The following is a 20,565-nucleotide window of genomic DNA, read 5'->3' as shown; positions in this document are numbered from 1 at the left end:
GCAATTGGAAGTCAGCTGGTGTGGCTCCTGGAAAAAGCTCTCTCTCTCTCTCTCTCTCTCTCTCTCTCTCTCTCTCTCTTTCTCTCTTTCTCTCTCTCCCCCTTTTCTTTGTTTTGATTAAAAACAAACAGACCACATCAGCTGAAGTGTCCTCTTTTTTTTTTGTTTTGTTTTGTTTTGTTTTGTTTTGTTTTGTTTTTCGAGATAGGGTTTCTCTGTGTAGCTTTGGAGCCTATCCTGGCACTCGCTCTGGAGACCAGGCTGGCCTGGAACTCACAGAGATCTGCCTGCCTCTGCCTTCTGAGTGCTGGGATTAAAGGGGTATGCCACCAACACCTGGCGCATCCTATTTTTTTAATTACCATTTTCTTTCCCATTTCTTTGTGCTTAGGACTGAAGGAAGTATCTAGAAGTTCAGCTGGCACCTTGCAACCTTGAGGCTACAGGCAGGAGGAGGAATGTCAGGTATATTCAATGCACAATGAGATAGAAGGAGCCTAGGGTCATGATGACATCTGTGAACAGCTGTAGCACTCCAGCATTCTTGGTTATATGAGAAAAATCAGTCTTCATGTTAACCCAGCTCCATTGTTCCTTTCAATCAATTCTTAACCAACATTGCTACTACGTGGTGGCTCTCTGATTCAAATCTCAGTGCCTTTACTTCGAATTCTATTATTTGACTGCACCCCATTTCCATAGCACACATTTTCTGACTCAAATTTATCTAATGTTAACAGCAGGAAGAAGACCCTTGGCATTAATTAGAGACAGTCATGCTCAAAGCTTCACTGGCTAGCTGTATTTTTTTTTTTTCTGCTCAGTTTTACACAGGTAGTGTGGTGATGAAATGACCAAAGGAAGCTTCAAAGATAAGACATGCTATACGACAAGTCTCAATGAACGGTCCAGATTTGGAAGCTTGACCCAGATAGAGGAAAACAGATATAAGTATAATTGGTGACAAAAAGCAAAGTGGGCATGTTTTTTTCTCACCTACCTCCCCCCACTTTTTACAGTGTTTCCTTTTGGATGAACCATCTAACTTCTCTGAGTCTTTGGTAAAGAGTTTGAGAAGTTATTACCCTGTTGTTGGGTAAGGTTCAAAATTAGAGACATGAGGAGTTTACCCTATGCCCCCATTCCCGACACTTGCTACTGCTAATCAAATGGATTCCATTGCTACTAGTTCAGTCTACTGTTTGTAACTGTGATAAGGAGCCTCGCAAATCTGCCAAGATAGTTCATATGTTCTGGTTCTTTGGTTAGCATTATAATTCATAATGAGAAATAGATAAACCATAATCAAGAGAGAGAATATTGATTTTATATCAATTAGTGTATTTAGTGTCATAGGACGAAAGACTATTGGAGCTTAACACTCATCACAGTCAAATGGGAAAACACAGAAAGCAATCTACCCACAGATGCAGAAGTTCAAAGAGGAAGAGAAATGAAACTGAGTGGGGGCATGTTTTGACTTTTATTCCCATCATCTTGTTGCCACATAGCTGTTAGGTACAAAAGCAGCCCATGTTGGCCCAATGGTATACAGAGCACAGTCAGTATTGTTGACACATGGCCATTCCCCTACTAAGGCTTTCGTGGACTGTATGCAGAGCTGTATCTTATGAATACATTAATTCCCCAAATGCTGATTAACACTTGGTCTTTTGTCATCGCAGGAACCAGATTTTTCATTAATAAATTCTGTTTAATTTAATGTTCAATATAACTTTTGTTACTTTACGTATATATCTTCTCATTTTTTCCAAAATCAGTTATTGAAGTTGTTGTATTTTACAATATGTTCAACATTCACACTTAAAATGCATTACATTAATGTAAATATTTTCTTTTTTTCTTCAGATTTTTTATTTGAATTAGAAACAAGATTGTTTTACAAGACAATCCCAGTTCCCTTCTCCCTCCCGTCCTCCCCTACCCGCCCCTCAACTAAAACCCTACCTATCACAAATCCTTTCTGCTCCCCCTGGATGGTGAGGCCTTCCATAGGGTGTCATCATAGTCTATCATATCCTTTGGGATAGGGCCTAGGCCCACCCCCGTGTGTCTTGGCTCAGGGAGTATCCCTCTATGTGGAATGGGCTCCCAAAGTCCACACCTGTACTAGGGATACGTACTGAACTACTACAGGAGGTCCTGAAGATTTCCGAGGTTTCCTCACAGAAACCCATGTTCCTGGGGGCTGGATCAGTCCCATGCTGATATTGCCATTCTCACTTACTGGGAAGTACTGATGCATAGATCAATTCTTGGATTCTCTCAATCTAAGACACTCTTTATGATTCTTTCATGTTCTCCAGGAGTCACATCTCTTGTACCTAACACTGGTTCAGTGTTTGTGTCTGCCCCCTGGATTTAGGTGTCCATTATAGAAGGCCACCGGATCAGTGGAAAGAAGTTTAGAAAGGGGAGGGAGGGAAAGCACACAGTACTGAATCTTTTTAATTCACCTGTCATTTGCTTTGTCTTCCCTAAGACTCTGTTCTTTCTGGAACCACTTCCTCACCTCTCGCTCAAGTTATTTTTCTGCCTCTTTTATTGAATGGCACCTTCTATGTATTTGTATGTGTGTGTTTAATATATATTTAATATACATTATACACACACACACACACACACACACACACACACACACACACACACACGACCAGAAGCTCTATGTTCAAATCTCAGTTGCCCAAATACTGGCTGTATGACTGGGATAAAGCAGGAAAGATAAATCACTTCTTGTGTGCAAGAGTCCTCCGTTAAGAGGAGAGTACTTTACAGTTCCAAGGGTTTATTAACGGGATAATTGTAATTCATTATTGCATCATCATCAGGCTTTACATCTCAATAAATGCTTAATATATATGGCTGCAATGAAAAATAAACAACAATTAAGTGCAGATTGGATTCCAGGTGTCCACTGTCACAGATTATCAGCTACACAGAAACATGAGAACTTGGAGCCAGTGAGACTTTGAACTCTCATTCATATGTCCCCTGAGAGTCCCATGGCCACCAGTTAGGGCAACAGAGGAGTGAAGACAGGCAGTTGGGGTAATTAGAGTTCAATCTGGCTCTATGCTCTGCTTTGGGGATTGATGTGATGCCAATTTTATATTTATTTAAATCCATATTTTTTACATACACATTATTTGGAGCCAAAGTGGCCCTTGGAATAATGGCTTGATAAAGCAAGCAAGCAAGCAACCCACGCCCACAGTTTCCAGGGTTTGAATCCAGCGTTTCCATGTGTTAAGTGTGGGACTCCAGGGAAGTCCCTTCTACTCCCTAAGCTTCAGTTTTCGCCTCTGCAAAACAGGAATGAAGAAACTTGGGAGTTTCTCTCTCTCTCTCTCTCTCTCTCTCTCTCTCTCTCTCTCTCTCTCTCTCTCTCTCTCATCACACACACACACACACACACACACACACTATTATATAACATATATACTTCATAGTTCTTGGCAGAGTTTGACTTAATAAACTGTAGTCAGTTTTATTTTTATATCAGATAGCTCTTAACTTGTTTCTCTGGTTAAATCTTACATTCCTTTTCTGACTTCTCTGGCTTTTATTGGGTAGTCTATATGTGTTTATTTGACTTTTTTAGTTGGTATTTTCTGCACTCGCTTGTCTATTAAAACCTGTCTGATGGCTATGACAAAGCGCATTGACTTTCAATTTGGTCAGTTTTTTTTTTCTGTAAAAATGAAGGACTTTCAAATTGTTTTCTTTTAAACATAATCCTACAGAGTTTCAACTGTTTGTGATAAGAAGCAGTGTGTATTGAATGTACAGGACTTGATGAGTCAAGAGACAGTATGTTCTTGTGAAACCCTCACCATTATCAAAACTGTAAACCTACCATTACTTCCATTTCCCTGCCCTCTTTACTTATTAATTTGTTTTGTGGCTATAACAATTAACGATTAACATAAGATTTGACTTCTTAACAAAATTTAAGGTGTTTAGTGTAAAACAGAACACTGCTAACCACAGCCACTATGACTATAAAGTAGATTGCATCTTGTGAGTGTGAAACTCTGAAGTCTTTGACTATTATCCTGTTTTCTCTTCCAAAACTACTGGCAACAACTGCTCTTCATTTTTGTTTCTGTGTTGACTGTGTTATATCCTTTATATAAATGATATCAAATCCTTCTGTGGTTGGCTTATTTTCTTAGCACAGTGTCCTCCAAGTTCGTTCATGGCAGAGAGACATAAGATGAGTAATTTGAAGTTTCTGTCTTGAAGCGCTCAGAAGTTTAAAGGGAAGAGAAACCCGGAATGGGAAGTTACAATGTACAATTTGGTTATCATAAGCTATAAATATATTAACTCAGATCTGTGGGCGCTCAGGGAGAAGTAGATTACACTTAAAACACTGTAAACTGGCACTCCAGCTTATCTCATTAGTGACTAATTGATTAAGCAAATCCTCACCATGGTGCCAGGCTCTCTGCTGGTGGCACGCCGATGTGAAGACACATTAGACAATTTCTTCCCTCTGAGGATCCCCACAGAAATTGTTGGCGGAGGGAGGATTGAAGAGGTTGAGGAGTGGTTAATGCTGCTTGGACTTGAGAGAGAGATAAACATACATTTTCCTCTGGTTTAATCATGTGTAATTCGATACTTGACTAAATGTCTCATGATCAGATGTTTAGGGTAATTTTACCACTCTGTAGACTTGTAATTCTTTTCTTATTATTTATTTTATTTTGATATTATAGTATAATTGCATCATTTCCCCCTTCCCTCCCCCACTCCAAATTCTCTCATGTATCCCTCCTAGTTCATTTTCACCTCATGGCATCTTTTTCATTAATTGCTGACACATGCATACATGTATGTATATGTGCGTATGTATATATGTATACTCATATACATCCCTAAATACAATCTGTTTAGTCTGCATAATGTTGCTTGTATGTACGTTTTCAGGCCTGACCATTTGGCAATGGACAAGCAGTTGGTGTGCTCTTCCCTTGAGAAGACTTCCTTAGTTGTCTGCAGTTCTTTGGGAGGGGAGGGGCCTCATAGTTTCCCCTTTGGCACATCTGTGGTCCTTGTTAAGATCCTGTTTAGATAGCCATGGTGGTGAGACATTAAGAAGGTACCTTCTGACCTTCTTAGGGGGTCACCATTTCGCATCAAACTCCTGATTATTTGCCTCTCACAGTCTTTCCACTCCTTCTTCCGCTGTGTTTTCTGAGTCTTAGGAGTGGGAGTTTGTTGTTTTGTTTTTGTTTTTCATTTTGTTTTGTATTTTTAGATATTTCCTGGGGACTTCACTCCACAACTCTGCATTTTGATTGGATTTAGGTTTCCTCTAACGGTCTCCTTGTTTCTGTCATGAGGAGAATTTCCTTCATGGAGGCTAAGGATTTTATTTATATTTGAAGATTTTCAGTAGGAGCCTCTGACGAGAGAGAACATGTGACATTTGTCTTTTTGGGTTAGGCTATCTCATTCAATATGATCTCCTCTAGTTCTATCCATTTGCTGGCAGAATTGGCAATTCTTTATGAAAATGATATGAATTCCAAAGGAGACATTGTCTCTATGGCCTATAGTCTATTTTTTATTGACATGTCTTGCCCCATCTTTTAATTTTAAAATTTTAATTTATTTGCATATCTTCTGCCTGTGGAGGCCAGAAGAGGGTGTCGTATCCCCTGGGCATGGAGACATTGTTGGGTGTGAGTCATCAATGTGGATGTTCGTAATTGAACCAGTGCTTTTAACAAGTGAACCATCTCTCCAGGTCCATTCCCCTCCCTTTGTCCTTTTAAAACAAGTTCTCGCCATTTAGCTCAGGCAGGCTGCCTTGAATTTGTGGTACTCCTGTCTCAGCAAGTTTTAGGAGACTAGCTATGTGTGACAATGCCTGGCTCATGTTTCTATTTATTTATTTATTTATTTATTTATTTATTTATTTATTTGTGTGTGTGTGTGTGTGTGTGATTATTTCTTTTTCATTTTTTTCTATGACTCTCTGGTAGGCTCTTTAGTGATGCCCCCTCACTGAGTGGGTTTTATGTTTAAAGTGCTTTAAAAACACAAAAATGAATTTAAACTCGTTACATAAAAGTGCTAGCATAAATGACAATTTTTAGCGATCAGCATTCTCATTAATTCCACACTCAAAATTATGTATTTTTATTTTCGAGAACTTACTGTATTTCTATAACTGTCCTATATAATAAAGGAATTATAGAGGTTATTCATTCATTCATTCATGTGCTCATACATTCACCTTTTAGATGTCTTATAGGGGTCCATATATATATATATATGATGGAGACATCCTTCTGTATATATGTTTCTCTTATTGTCCGATGAATAAAACACTGGTTGGTCAGTACTCAGGCAGAAAGCATAGGCAGGGATCCCAGATGAGAAGAAGGCTGGGGAGAAGGTAGAGAGACACCATGCTGATGACGGAGTACCATGACAGATTATAGGTAAGCCACAGCCTCACAGCAATACATAGATTAATAGAAACGGTTAATAATTAAGGCAGAGGTAGCCAAGAAGAAGCTTAAGCTATCAGCCAAATAGCTTAATAATTAAGGTGGCATCAGAGTGTTTATTTGGGGCTGATCTGCTGTGGGATCAGGCAGGACAGAAACTTTGATGTACGTGTAGGAGCCAGTGGTTGGGAAGTGAAGACTGGTTGCAAAGAAGCATGATATCTTGTCTTCATTCTGTTAGACCCCCGTAAAACTCAGGTATCCGGGGTCCCAGGCCATGACCTCGGTCACCCCAATCACCAGGCGGATTCGAGAGCTTGATGCAAACTACACGAGGCTTTATTGTAATTTAACGAGCTAACCCCATCTTAGCTCGGGTCTTTCACCCACCGGCCATGGTGGATGGCTCGCAAAGACAAGACCTAGGGCCTCCCAAGAGATTTTGTAGGGCAGCGTAAGGGGAGTGTCTAAGGTTACGCACAGGCTCACGATTGGTGTGCCTCCAGGCTTGGAGGGCTTGCCCTGTGTTGATTGGTCAACTGGTTGTTATGGCCCATAGGCCCTCCCAGGGTGGTTGCTATGCTCTGCGTCATTGCTGTGTGCTTGACCGTAAAGTACACCCAGGGTCGTAAAGCATAGCTCCACCAGCTAACTTCTGATTGGTTCCTTGTCACGAGGAGGCAGGCATCTGACTTTCTAGTGTCTAGGAGAAGGTCAGACAAGCACGTGTTCGGCTGTTATGACTGCCGAAAGGGGAACTGGTCCCTTCAATTCAAGGGTTTTTAAAGCTTAGCAAGAAGTACAAAATAATGTATAAGACTTATTTGAAACATGTATGACAAGTTGACATAGTGATTCCAATGATATTTCAGAGACTTTGGGAAATAATTAACAGAGGTCATGAGGGTGGGGCCTCTGCCACGGTATTAGTGGCTTTGTAAAAAGAGAGAAACCTTTTTTTTTTCCTCTTTGTTGGGATCAGAATGGCTACAGCGGTAGCCATCTTGAGTCAGAGGATTCACTGCTGCTGAGTGATCCTGCTCAGTTTTCCCTGCATGACTTTTAGACATGTTCCAACCCTTAGACTCTGTTGCCATCAGTGCTAGGAATGTGCCCACCATGAACAATATCAGTGTAAGGATAACTCTTTCTGCCAGCTGCCTGGGTTCTGTTGCAGCTTTAGGGCTCCCAAATAACACACAGAGTCTTTTCTTAGTTACAATGCTGCTGGCCAGTGACAGGATTTCCTATTTGCTAGCTCTGTCTTAAGTATCAGCCATAACCATTAATCTATATATTTTATAAAGACTCATCAAGGACAACAGCGGCATGCGTCCTCTCTTCCTGGGATCACATGCTGACCATTTCCCTACTACATTTCCCAGAATTCTCTTTCTCTCCTAGTCCTGACTATCTTGCTTCCCTACTGGCCAACAGTGTTTTATTCGTTAACCAATAAAAGAGACATATACACAGAAGGACTTCCCCCATCATATCAGCTTATGTCAAACCAGATACATCTGACTTGGGCAAAGACCCATGGCCCTGATGACTTTTTATATCTTTCTCTTCTGTCCCAAATAGCAGGGATCGACCTGGCCTAGCTGTCACCCAGAATCAGACTTTTGTCTTTGATCTGTCTACCTCTTTCTTCATTCCCAGGACACTGTGGAGCAGGCTCATATATGCTGGAACAGAACACAATCTGTGTGCTCTTCATCATGTCTAGAGGGAGCAGAAGCAAGCTGGAAAGATCAAGATGGTGACTGCTCTGCTATTTTTTTCAATTTCCAGCCTCTAGGATTGTGTGCTAACCAAACTCCTTCCTGTTACCTTCCTTTCCTTTTTTCCCCTCCCTCCCTCCTTTCCTTCCTTCCTTCCTTCCTTCCTTCCTTCCTTCCTTCCTTCCTTCCTTCCTTCCTTCCTTCTTCCTTTCCCTCCTTTCATGTCTTGAAACACGCTTTGTCTACATAGCCTTGGCTGTTCTGGAACTCACTATGTGGACCAGGCTGGCTTCCAACTCACTAAATTTTTATTGTGGAGGAAGCCATCACAAATGAAGATAAAGACAAAGGAGGTAGATATCAACCATTTCTTTCCAGGGCACATTCCCAGTGGTCTGAAATATCTGCATAGACATTACTTCTTCAAGGTTTTATCACTTGAGGGCTCCACAGGCTCAGACATTCAGTTTTAGCAGATAAGGACAGAAGGAGGGATGAGAGAGCAATTAGCTTTGTCTATGAGTCCCTTTGAAAATTACACATTTCAGAACTGAAATTTATGGATGGTTTAAGTCACCAAGGGCTATGTAGCCCTTGGAATGCAATCTTTCTGAAAAAAGTTTTTCCAGGAGAAGAATGTCAATTAGTTTTGCATTTTTGAAAGTTATTTCTAGAAAGGAGGAAAAGATGAAATTAGGTTTTCTTAACAGTTCAAAGTGAGTCTAGAGGGATAGCTCTTCTGTATCTACCCCACTCTCCTCAAAGCCTTCACTTGGGTAAGAAAATGAGTAAGAAGTCCATGTCAATCCCACGTCATCCTCCTCCTCCTCCTCCTCCTCCTCCTCTTCCTCCTCATCACCATCATCCTCATCGTCAGCACCATCACCATCCTCATCAACACCTTCATCATCCTCACAACCATCCTTCTCTTCCTCCTCATCATCCTCATCTTCCTCATCCTCATCAACTTCATCCTCCTCATCTTCACCATCCTCCTCCTCCTCATCAGCAGCAACATCATCACCATCATCGTCATCCTCCTGAGGATGATGATGGTGACGATGATGGTGATGATGGTGATGATGGTGATGGTGATGATGATGGTGATGATGATGGTGATGGTGATGATGGTGATGGTGATGATGGTGATGATGATGATGGTGATGATGATGGTGATGATGGTGATGGTGATGATGATGGTGATGATGATGGTGATGGTGATGATGGTGATGATGATGGTGATGATGATGGTGATGATGATGATGGTGATGGTGATGATGGTGATGATGGTGATGATGATGATGATGATGATGGTGATGATGATGATGGTGATGGTGATGATGGTGATGATGGTGATGGTGATGATGGTGATGATGGTGACGATGATGGTGATGATGGTGATGATGGTGATGGTGATGATGGTGATGATGGTGATGGTGATGATGATGATGATGGTGGTGATGGTGATGATGGTGATGATGATGATGGTGGTGATGATGGTGATGGTGGTGATGATGGTGATGATGATGGTGATGAGTAGGATGGTGAAGATGAGGATGATGGTGATTATTAGGATAATGAGGAAGAGGAGGAGGATGAAGAGGATGAGGAGGATGATTAGGGTCATCATCATCACCATCATCATCAAAATCTTCACCATCACCCTCATCACCATCATCATCCTCATCACCATCATCATCAGGCTTCTTAAGCAGCTCCAACATGCACACATGCTTTATATTGTCAGTCTTCACCCACTTTAAAACATGCATAGCGGGTTTGCCTGCATTGTGTGTCTGGGTATCTCATGAGAACCTGGTGTATACAAAGGTCAGAGAAGGGCACGAGACCCTCGGCATCCTCAGGAAGCAGTAAGCAGCACACACTTTGAACTGTGTATGCATGGATACATGTTCAGGAATGTTCACATACACACACACACACACACACACACACACACACACACACACACACACGTATGGAGGACAGAGGTTGATGCCAGGGTGTCTCGCAACAAACTGCACAGTGAGCCCTCATAGGCTTCCTGTCTCTGCCCCGCTCCCAAGCACTCGCTGTCACATCCATTTTTCATGTGGGTACAGGACACACAATGCAGGTCTTCATACTTGCTTAACAAATGCATTATTGATAAGCCGTCTTTTTGTGTTTTGTTTTTCAAGGCAGGGTTTCTCTATACCCTGGCTGTCTTGGAACTCATTCTGTAGACCAGGCTGGCATTAAACTCCCAAGTACTAGAATTAAAGGCATGTGCCACTCACTATGCCTGGCTTGATGGAGCCATCTTGCCAGATAATACAGCTAGTAAAAATATTGACCAATATTTTGGCTAATAAGGAAACAGACTCAGAAGTTTGTAACGTAATTGCCTGAAAGTCTACAGCTGGTGACTGTCAATGTTTACCCGTAGACACATGGCACTATAAAATCAGGTCCTCCAGCACCCTCAGGCTGCTATCCTCTCAAAATCTCCCATCACCAGGCTGTATAGTGCACACCTGCAACTCAAGAGGCCATGTGATAAAATCCTTCCTTCCTACTTTCATTTTTGATGCTTTTATAAAATATCCTGTTAAGAACTGACTTAGATCAATGGTTTATTTTTTATTTAGAATTCCAGGGTACAGTCCATCACTGTAGTAACATCAAAGCAACAGGGTCTTGAAGTGGCTGGTCACATCACATCCACAGTCAAGAACGGATGATGCTAATTCGCTTGCACAATGCTCAGCCCAATGTCTCCACTCTTACACAGCTCCAGAACCCCTGTGGGCTGGGTCTTTCTACCTCAACTAACTTATTAAACTACAGACAGGCCCATAGGCCAATCCAGTGTGACAATTTCTTGCTGAGACTCTCTTGCCTAGTTCTAGGTTGTGTCAAACTGACAATTAAAAATTAACACCAGGGGCTGGAGAGATGAATATTAAATGCAGGCACTACTCTTACAGAAGACTTGAGTTCAATTCCCAGTACCCACGTAAGGGGTTCTGTAACTCTGGCTCCAGGGGATCAACACCCTCTTCTGGCCTCTGTGGGTACATACACACTCATACACAAGTAAAATAAATAAAAATGATTATTAAATCATTAAAACTGACTATCACACCTCCTCAAAAGACTAACAAAATTTCCCATAATCCTCCCTGAATTGTCCTGACCCTGCCCACACTTCAAAGAATGAGGCCGAGTTTTACAGAACTGTAGAAAAACATCCAAACTAAAATACTGTGCTAAGTCACTCTCAGGATTCCTGAGACATTACATTTTCTGATGGAAGAAGCGGAAGCACCACCTTTGGGATTCATCACTCTTCTGCCTGACTCAAAGTCTCACTTAATTGGTCATTGCCGTGACGAGCGGCACTCTTGTGTACATGGATGTATGCCGCCCACAGACACATCAGTTGCTTTTCTCACTGCTGTGGCCCAATTTCCCACAAGAGGCAGCTAAACGAAGCCTGGGCTTGTTTTGGCTCATAGTTCGAAGGGATACAGTCATAACGCAGCAACTATGGAGGCGGGAGCATGTGGTGGCTGGTCACAGGGTGTCTGTGGTCAGGAAGCCGAGAGAGGACAGGCTGAGGAACATTAAGACCGGGTCCCAGGGATTCACTTCCTGTGGCTAGTTCCCACTTGAAGTCACACCATTAGCTGGGGAACAAGTGCGCACATACAGAACACATTTTACATTCAAACCACAAGAGCGTTCAGGTCCGCCTTCCCTCAGAGGTGCTGTTGTGCCTGCCTCAGCCATCTTTCGAAGCAGAATCAACACTTTGTCTTTAGTAAAAAATTCGCAGTTTATTATATATAGGAGTTCTCTTCAGGGACAGACAGTAATACATGCCCATGGGTAGGTGCGGGCTTTATATTTTTTTAGACAGTGCCTCCTTATATGGTTTTGACTGGCCAGGAACTCACTACATAGACCAGGTTGGTCTCTAACTCACAGAGATGCACTTGCCTCTGCTTCCTGAATGCTGGACCTAACGGTGAGTACCACCACATGAGGCAGTCTGTCACTGCTGGGGTCTTGGCAAATCTCAACAGAGGGAGGATTACCTATGAGGTGAGGCAGGGAATTCCAGGCATGGGCTGAGTCACCATGGAAGGTTTATCTCCTCTTCTGTCTTAAAGGGAGTCTGCAGGTGTGTTGTAACTTTGCACATGTGACAGGAGAAAGCCATTGTGCACAGCACATAGTGTGACCACGAGAACAGAGCAGAGGACTCGCTCTGGGCATCCTAGTGAGACAATACCAGTGCACCCTTATCTGGCCACCTTGTGCTTTGCCTGTCTTTTTCCCTGCCTGTCCATCCTGCCTCCATTTTCCCCTAAGAGATTCCTACCTCTTAGTGTTACAAAGTTGAAGAGTGACAAAGACCAGTTACCTGTACCTCTTTTCCACACTGGACGGCTGACCATGCCCATGAAGGCAAAGAACTCTTTGGCTGTCTGATGGGGGAAAGGCAGAGACACTTGGTGTCTGTGAGGTTGGGACGAGCCAGGAACTCATAGCGGTATTGTTTTAACAGGAAACTTATGAAGCCTTCGAATCGGACGCTTACTCCGAGAGGAGAAAGAATGCAGCACGTTGTATATCCTAGGGGACAGCACCAGAGAGAATGAAGCCAAGATGGAGTCACGTGTTCTGACGTGACCCCAGAGCCACAGGCTTGGTGCCACCTACCTCAGGGCCAGGTGCCAGAGTCTGGCATCAACTTGTTAGACCTTTGAAGTTACTGTCGACAAGAACCCAAACGTACCAACCCAGAGACAGACAACAGCAAGCCAGTTCACAGGACAGCAAATACACTTGAATGCTGTTGTGGTTGGACTGATAAATGATCCCCACAGGCTCATATATTTGAACACTTGGTACCCAGTTGATGGCATTGTTTGGGGGGGTTATGGAGCCCTTAGGAGTGAAGTAGTCATGGGGGAATCTAAGGTTTTATAGCCTGATGGCCTGACCTCCCCCTCTCTCCCTCGCTCTCCTTTTTGTTCACAAAATGTGATCAGCCAGCTCTCTGACTTCCAGGCTGAAGCCAAAGTAAAACTCCCCTCCCCGCCTAATTTCTTTTTGTCAGGGACTTTTATTGCATCAGTGGAAAAGTAACTAATGCAGGTGTCCACTGCAAAAAATATCTGCTATATGTTAAGAAGAGAGAGAGGTGTATTTTCACAAGAGTGAGTGGGTCTTTGAATCTAGACTTCCTGTGGTCAGCAGTTAAGATGACACAGGTGTGGCTGGAGACTTCTGTATTTTGTCTGCTTGCGTCCACATTTACAATGGCCAGTGTCAGCGGGCTCTTGGATTGTCTTTGCTGGGCACCCTCATATGAACTCTGGAGCTTGTTCTAACCCCCAAGCATTTCCCTCAAGCAATCCCAGCTCTGCTGAGTCACACCTAGCCCGAGAACCTTGTCTAAATGTGATTTCAAGCTCATTTTCTCAAGATAACTCTTCAGATCTAATGAAGTCACAAAAATCTTAACCTTGATTGCAGATAGCCTGCCCCAAACCCTGAACTTGGGACAGAGGAGTGCTCAGTGACCAAGAGGAAGGGAGAGAATATTAAGCATGAATTAAGGCTACCACCCACATTCAGAAGGCAGAGGCAGGGAGATTGCCTAGCCCATGAAAGGTCAATGAAAGGTCAAATGAAAATCAACAGAATCCTTTGGGAAGGTGGTATATTTCTGCATAGACACATGAGGTTTTTTTTCTATAACTTTTTTTATTAGTTCAAGTTAGAAACAAGCCTGCTTTTACATGTCAATCCCTTCTCCCTCTCCCCCCTCCTTCCCCCATGCTCCTCCCCCTACTCCACCCACTCCCTGCTCCACAGGGAGGGTAAGGCCCTCCATGGGGGATCCCCAAAGTCTGTCATATCATCCTGGGCAGGGCCCAGGCCTTCCCCCAGATGCATGAATTTTTTAAAAAGATTTTATTTATTTATTATGTATACAACATTCTGCTTCCATGTATATCTGCACACCAGAAGAGGGCACCAGATCTCATAACGGATGGTTGTGAGCCACCATGTGGTTGTTGGGAATTGAACTCAGGACCTCTGGAAGAGCAGTCAGTGCTCTTAACCTCTGAGCCATCTCTCCAGCCCCCCAGGTGCATGAATTTTAATCCTATTTCAAAGATATAATTTAGGGAGACTCATCTACCTCTTTGAAGTGACTCAAGATAGCTTCAGACTTGTAAAAAAAAAGCAAAGAAAATCTCCCTGACTCTGCCTTCTGAATGCTGGGTTTACAGGCCTGTACCTCCATGATCAGCTTTACTTTCTCAGTCTTCAAAACCTGCGTGATGATTTTGGTTTCATGACGTTTTTCAGAAGCTGACATGACACAGGCCTGGCACATGAGAGCTACCATTAGGACCTTCTTCAGAAGCAGCAAACAGAGTTCCTGGTGACCTCAGAGTGCTTTATAAATCTTGGAATGGCTCAGGATTGCAAAGAACAGAGATTATGCAACTGTGGTTGAACTATTTCCAATAGGAGTTGGGAGGAATGTTTAGTGTATCTCAAGCCAGCTCAGGAAACCCTGTGTAAATCGAAGAAGTGACACGTTCAGACCCTTGTCTTCCTGTTGGCACCACCCTTAGCACATTGTTGCTATCTGGGCTTTGTTAGCATCTTCTGGAAACCACAAGCTGGGCTCTGTGTTGGAAACTGGATAAAGACCTTCTAAGGATGCTACTTTTATTTTTCTTGTAATTTTTCCTCCCCCATGGTACTGCCTTTGAATATAGAGTCAGATTTCAATTCTGACTCTACCTCATCCATAACTTGCTCTGTGAGTCTTGGCCAGACACCTCCATTTTTTTTTTTCTGCAGTCAACAGTCTCTAGTCATTTGGTTTTGATCTTTCCTTAATCATCTTTCTTGCTGGCAAAGCCACTCAGTAAGAATGCCTGTCTGGCATGTGCAAGCTCTTACTCCCTGGGGAAGAGACTTGCTGTATTTATTGAAAAACAACTTAGCAAGGGAAAAAAACAAATTTAGAGAAAAAAATTGAAGACAGTATAGAAGTTTCCTGCACGCTCTTTGCCCAGTTCTCCTTTACTGATGTCTCAAAGCAGCAAGGTGCATTTTCAAACAAGTGGTAGGCACATCCAGATGCGTTGCCATCCACCAACACCGCAATTTCTTCTTCTTTCCATAGTTTTGACCCAGTGACCTTTTCCTGTCCCAGGACTCCATTTTCGATTCTATATTAACTTAGCTGTCATCCCCCAGGCTCCTCTTGGCTTGACAATCTGTCAACCTTTCCTTATTTTGAATGACCTTGACAGCTTTGATAAGCTCTGGCCAGGTATCCTGCTGCATGCCTCTCATCTGGGATTTGTCAGCGCCACTCTTGAGATTAGAGTGGGGTTAGGAATGTGGGCAAGCATGCAGGCAATGTCAGGCTCATCCTATCAGACCAAGACTTTGTACTCAAAACGCGACTCTGCATGTCTGGTACCGACCTTTTTGTTTTCCAAGTTTCTCTTCAGAAAGTTCCTCCTTCCTCTGCCTTATATGACAATGTCTTTGGGAAGGAAGTCACTGTGTGCTGCCACCCACACTTAAGCAGACACCTCCTTGAAGACGAGGAATTCAAATCACAGAATTCCTCTAAACCGTGGATCTGCTTGACTTAGTGTGATGGTTTGAATGGTATTTTCTCCATAATCGCTAGCATTTGAATGCTTGGTCCCCAGTGGGTGGCTCTGTTTGAGAAGGTTTCCTGAGGTATGGGCTTGTGGAAGGAAGTATGTCACTAGGGGAAGGCTTTGAGAGACTAAAACTTGCTCGTTTCACGCTTGCTCTCTTTGCTTTTCTGCCTGCAGTTTGAGATGTGATCTCTCAGCTGTTCTGGCCACCATGCCTGGTGCTTGCTGCCATGTTTCCCTTATGGGATGGTTTCAGACTCATCCCTCTGTAACTGTAAGCTTAAAATAAACCCTCCCTGATATAAGTTACCTTGGTCATGGTGTTTTATCACTAAAAACTAATGAATGCCTTTATCATTAATAGAAACTAGTTGCGGATGTTTATTTCATGTTTGGTTATAGTTAAATACTATCATACCTTATTGCTTATTTCCAGCTGTGGTCATGAGGAATTCATTCTTTTGGCTTCTGTGTTGCTTTGATCTCGTTGTTATTGAGATGTTGGTGTGGGAGCGCCATTTCTTCTTCCTTAACTGACAGAGTTGAGATGTTAGTGATTACACACCAGCATATGTGTGAACCATCTGCACATTATGTCTGTTTACACTAAAGTCTATAAACAATGTGACAAGCTGGGCTAAGAGAATCTCAGGTAGCAAGATGCAAGAATTCAAACATGTTTTGTTTCCTGTTGCTTTGATGATGTAGTCCATCTTTGGGTACAGAGAACTAATTCACACAGTTTTAGACTGATCTTACATAAACAGCAGTGGGTACTATCTGATGTTTATTAGACTGAAAATACTGTGTGCATCACAGCTAACCATTAAACCTCCTTGTTAAAGAAAAAACATGGAGACAGCTCAGGGGGACAATGTTGAAAGGAAGAGTTACTTCAGCTGGTGTAAAGGAAGGGGTTGAGAAGGATGGTTGAGATTAGGCTGAAAGATTAGACTTTCTGTGCCCTTGAGTTTGTAAGAAACTTCCGAACAATTCTGAGAACTTTGGGAATATTATAAAATAAGTAAAGTATCAAGTTGTCTCCTGAGGGGACAACATGGCACAAATTTTTCATACTTATCTGCTGCTGTAATTTTCTTTCCAGGCTTGTCCTGCAGATGCTTTGCCTCAAATAAACATACAGAAATGCTATATCAATTATTAAACTGTTGGTCGATGACTAGGGCTTCTTATTGGCTAGCTCTCTCTTAATCATTAACCCATTTCTATTAATCTAAGTATTTCCATGTGGTATTATCTTACTGAAGAATGCCTCATGCATCCTGTCTTCCCATTCTCTACATGACATCTCCTTGTGGCGGCCACTCTCTGCCTCTTCTCCCCAGAATTCTCCTGGTCTCTTAGCCCCACCTATCTTCCTGCCTCTATTAGCCAAACAGTGTTTTATTCATCAACCAATGAGAGAAACATATATACAGAAGGACATCCCCCATCACATATCTATCTCATATTAACCCAGGAAACAAACAAAAAATAATTACAGAACCACAGGCTCCATTCTGAGTGCCCTAAAGAAAATACGCCCCTTACACATTGATAATCTTTCCTTCTGTGTTACTCCTGTACTGATCTAGTTGAAGGCCCATGGTCAGGTGGTAAAACATGAACGTTAGGTTTAGACAAAGCAGAATTTCAATAGAAACTCCATCACTGATTTTAGACAAGCTACTCAAGTTCTATGAGCTGAAGATCCTCCCTTTGTATAAAAGGGATGCAAATGCCCACCAATCAAGTGTATGGGGAGATTGCACAGGTGATGTGTGACTATACTGGAAGCTGCCACTCCAGTTCTTAAGCACAGTGACAAAGAACAGTTAAGCATCTCTCCACTCTTGTTTTCTTACTTGACTTTAGAATGGTATTCTGTTTAAGTTGCCAAGTGCTTGTGGAATTTCAGATTGAGTCCAACCACTTTGTGTGTAAAACTTTATAGAGTTCTCCTTCATCTAAATCTTCCCTTGGCTATATCTGAGATCACTGTGAATTGGAACCGGTGGATCAAAACACTGAAAATGACACCTCTGAGGTAACTGTTTCCTAAGCTTCCCTTCCCTCCATTCAAAGCCATCGTGGAGACAGTGCAACGGGAGATGATTAAAAGATTGCTTCTCCAGAGGCAGAACTTCTTCTGACAGGCTGATATGAAAAAAAGCCTCCTTTGAGTTTCCCAGGAATCACACTGTAGACAGACTTAGCCATTAATCAGGTTCACTCAGTAATGAAATGCCTACTTTGATTGTGTGAGTGCCTTATCCCCTGACTGTGGTAGAACTACTTTCGTATGTGAAGGTGTCTTGGGTGGTGACTTTCTCAATCAGGAAGAACTTGGACTTAGACTTACAAGAGACATTCTCCCTCCGTTCCTTTCTTCTCTTTCCCTTCCCCCTCTTGTTCCTTCTCTCCCTCTTTCCTTCCCTTAATCCCCTTTTATTAATAAAATGATTTATTTTTATTTATGTGTACATGTGTGTGCCTGCACATCTGTGTGTGCATCATGTGTGTGCAGGAACTCTGGAGACCACAAGAAGGTGTCGGATCCTGTGGAGTGAAGTTACAGGTCTTTATGAGCTGCCTGATTCAGTGTTGGGGACTGAACCTTGGTTCTCAGCAAAAGCATCAAGTGTTCTTAACTGATGAGCAATCCCCCCCCCAGATCCTTTCTTTTGTTCTTTAATATCTGGAGCTGAATAATTAAAATCACTGTTCTTAGTCTTACTGTAATTTCTTATAAAATATAAATGGCAACCCATGTCTGGACTGCCTCTCAAGGAACTTTATGACGACTGAATGAGATAATGTCTCATTTTTAAGCTATAAATTTCCATATAAAATTAATCACATTTTTTATATTTATATCTTAGGTGGCTCAAGAGTATAAGAAAAGAAATGGAGCATCCATTAATTAGCTTATTATTTTTGCCTGCTTATGCATTTACCAGTTGTTAAGTATTTATTAAACAGAATAGAAAAGAACACAGACTCTGTCTGATTCTTGTACTTGTACTATTTCCTTTAATCTGAACTTTGGTCCTGAAAGATAATTTTGGTTTTCTTCATTGAGAAATCCAGAAAAGATGCCTAGAACAGGGCCATATGGCTGGTGGGAAACTGAGCTGCTTCTTTGTTTCAATCTGGCCACGAGTAAGATCAGTCACAGATAAGTATAAAGAGTAGTATTTTTTTAATACTTACTTTAGGATATTTTAATAAGGATCAAAAATAAGGCTAGTGAGATAACTCAGTCATAACACTTGCTATGCGTGCATGAGGATCTAGGTTTGATGGTCTAGAACCTGTGTAAAAGGCTGGGATAGTGGCACACGCGTATAATCTCAGCACTGGGCATGTGGAGACAGACTAGGCTCTTGACTCAGCCTATATTAATGGTGAGATCCATGTTCAGTGAAAGACTTTCCCCTAAAAAATAAGGTGGGCAATGACTGATGCAGACACTCACATTGACCTCTGGCTTCTACATTCTAATGCTCTCTCTGTCTCTCTGTCTCTGTCTCTCTCATGCACACACACACACACACACACATACACACACACACAGAGAGAGAGAGAGAGAGAGAGAGAGAGAGAGAGAGAGAGAGAGAGAGAGAGAGAGACAGAGACAGAGAGAGAGAGACACAGAGAGAGAAACAGAGAGAGAGAGAGAGACACAGAGAGAGAGATATTTATATGTACGCAAAACATGAGCAAGATTTCATTTAAAACCTTGCTGGCATTTTTGGAGCTACTCTGGGATGGAGAACAAGAGAGTGAAGCTATGGATTTCAGACATTTCCATCCAATATTTTAAATCCACTAAGAAGGGTTCCATGGCACTATCGTCTGAGTCCCACCCAAGGGTTTGCCATCCTTTGGGTTATTTGATACCCATCTCCTTCCTTTTATTTAACCACTATAGAGGCTCGTTTATGACTGGTTCAAGGAACAGTCTCTACATGCAACTTAAAACATTGTTTTTCCATATTTTAACTCTTGGGTTCCAAAATGGAACTCTTTCTTGACGTATTGAGCCTCCTGTTTCCTTCCTTTTGACATTTTATGTGTTGAATATAAATAACTCCAAGCAGCCTCGGCCTTAAAAATACACCAAGTCAGGCTGTTTTATGTTGGAGGTTACTTGAGAGTAACCATTGGGGCAAAGCAGAGTGTGTGCTTTTGAGCTGCCAACAACCAAGGCAGAGAACGAGGTGGCACTTGGGACTAGCCCTATGAAGACTGGAATGAGTTGCTATTCCAAGACTTAAAATAGTGCTTAGCAAACATAAAGTGCTCAACAGTTAATTGCCAAATGAGTGATAAACTATCAAAGGGTAGGAGGAGAGTGGTTTTGACTTGGAGACTAGAGAGGGCAATATAAGATTGTAAGATGCTGGATATTGTTCAAGGGGAGTGCGAGGGCATTCAAGGACAGAAGGCAGATGCAGTCTGTATTCTGGGCCTGTGGAGACAGGCATGGTTACATTCAACAGCATCAGTGGCAGAGCAAGTGACTGTAGCTGTCTCAACATAGTGGATCCTTGGCCTTCTTCTTCTTCTTCTTCTTCTTCTTCTTCTTCTTCTTCTTCTTCTTCTTCTTCTTCTTCTTCTTCTTCTCCTCCTCCTCTCCTCCTCCTCCTCCTC

The 20,565-nt window shown here is 42.3% G+C and overlaps 1 long non-coding RNA gene across 1 annotated transcript; it reads left to right on the top strand.

Annotated features, from left to right (window-relative positions):
- The first annotated feature begins 290 nt into the window (after positions 1-290).
- Positions 291-13,415, top strand: LOC113837481. The gene is made up of 3 exons (XR_003488062.2): positions 291-465; positions 8,151-8,250; positions 12,768-13,415. It is a non-coding gene; the product is annotated as an uncharacterized LOC113837481 (long non-coding RNA).
- Positions 13,416-20,565: the final 7,150 nt, after the last annotated feature.

Source organism: Cricetulus griseus, chromosome 10 (assembly GCF_003668045.3).
Source record: "Cricetulus griseus strain 17A/GY chromosome 10, alternate assembly CriGri-PICRH-1.0, whole genome shotgun sequence".
In the NCBI taxonomy this organism is placed as follows: domain Eukaryota; kingdom Metazoa; phylum Chordata; class Mammalia; order Rodentia; family Cricetidae; genus Cricetulus; species Cricetulus griseus.
Note: the sequence above shows the minus strand (reverse complement) of the source record. Positions and strands in the feature narration are given on the sequence as shown.